This window comes from Lepidochelys olivacea (assembly GCF_965140295.1).
Source record: "Lepidochelys olivacea isolate rLepOli2 genome assembly, chromosome: 24".
Lineage (NCBI taxonomy): Eukaryota > Metazoa > Chordata > Testudines > Cheloniidae > Lepidochelys > Lepidochelys olivacea.
In genome coordinates, this window is record NC_140434.1 from 1,210,865 (window position 1) to 1,212,416 (window position 1,552).

Consider the following 1,552-nt stretch of genomic DNA (forward strand, 5'->3'; position numbering starts at 1 on the left):
CCTCTGCCCCTCCGTGCGCTTCCCCCAGCCAGTCCGCCCAGGCAGGGTCTTGGGGAAGCCAGAAGGTCCTGCCCCCCAACTCCGCAGTCAGACGGGACTCTCAGCCAGCCAGTAAAACAGAGGGTTTATTAGACGACAGGAACATGGTCTAACACAGAGCTTGTAGGTGCAGAGAACCGGATCCCTCAGCTGGGTCCGCTTTGGGGGGCAGTGAGCCAGACAACCCCGTCTGCCCTTCACTCCACGTCCCCAGCCAGCTCCAAAATGACTCCCTCCCCAGCCCCTCCTCCTCTGGGCTTTGTCCCTTTCCCGGGCCAGGAGGTCACCTGATTCCTTTGTTCTCCAACCCTTCAGCTCTCACCTTTGTGGGGGGAAGGGCCCAGGCCATCAGTGGCCAGGAAACAGGGTGTCGGCCATTCTCTGTGTCCAGACCCCTGCCCACACCTGCCCTCTAGGGCTCTGCAATGATCATACACCCTTATCCCACCCCCTAGATACTTAAGAACTGCCTAGGGGAAACTGAGGCACCCCCACACTATTCAGAGGAAACATTAAGAACAGTCCCACTTCGTCACAGGGGGGGGTTCAAAGCGACAGCTATGCTGCTTTAAGCACCTAGGGAGCTAGCTTGTATCTCCAGGGAAGGGGGCCCAAAGCTGACCTGAAAGGCCAGTTGGGGCTCGAAGAGGGCAGCTCTGAGCAGGCGGATGGTGCATTCTCCTATGCAGTGACGGGCTCAGGTTTGGGGGAACTTTTGCTCTTTAAACAAAAGGGGGCTAGAACTGAGCTGACAGGTTCCCCCAGTAACACAGAGTTAAAATCCAGAGCCTGCCCCACAAGGGAGCTGTGGGGTAAACACCCCAGGCTGAGCCCCATGGGTACCTGGGTTCTGCACCCAGCTCTGCCACGGACTCCCCCACCTGACTCTCAGCCTCACGCTCCCCAGCTTAGGTCCTGGCTGCAGAACAGAGAGGAGGCTCCTGCCTTGGCCGTCCACGGAGAACAGAACCCTGAGCTGGGCTAATGCTGGGCAGGGGCGGAGGCTCCATGCGCCCTGCTCCCGATACAAACAGGGCCCTTGGATTCCACAGACACAGACTCAAGCCCTCGCCCCAGCATCACAGCTGCTGCATTACCAAAAACAAGAAGTTTCTCGGCTGTGCAGATGCCATGACAGTGTAGCTGATGCCTGCCTGAGTTTACAGAGAGCCTAAAACAACAGCTCCACAAGGTGTGAACTGGCCCATGCCCTCGCTCAGGGCCCCAGTTTGTGTGTGCGAGCAGCAAACACACACAGAATTCAGCTTTTCAGCAGCCAGAGGGGTGTTCGCACTGCAGAGCCCGGCGTGTGCAGGGTTTACATGGAGACACAACAAACGAGCGTTGTGCAGAATCTGGTCCGTTGTCTGCAGAGCACCCAGGGGCGTGGATGTGATGGGTGGCCCGGAGGCAGGGCTGGAGGAGTTGGGGGCAAGCTCCAGCCCTCTGGCACAGGCAGGGCCTTGGCCCTCTCCCCTTTCCCAGCAGAAAACAGAGGCTACGTGAGACGATC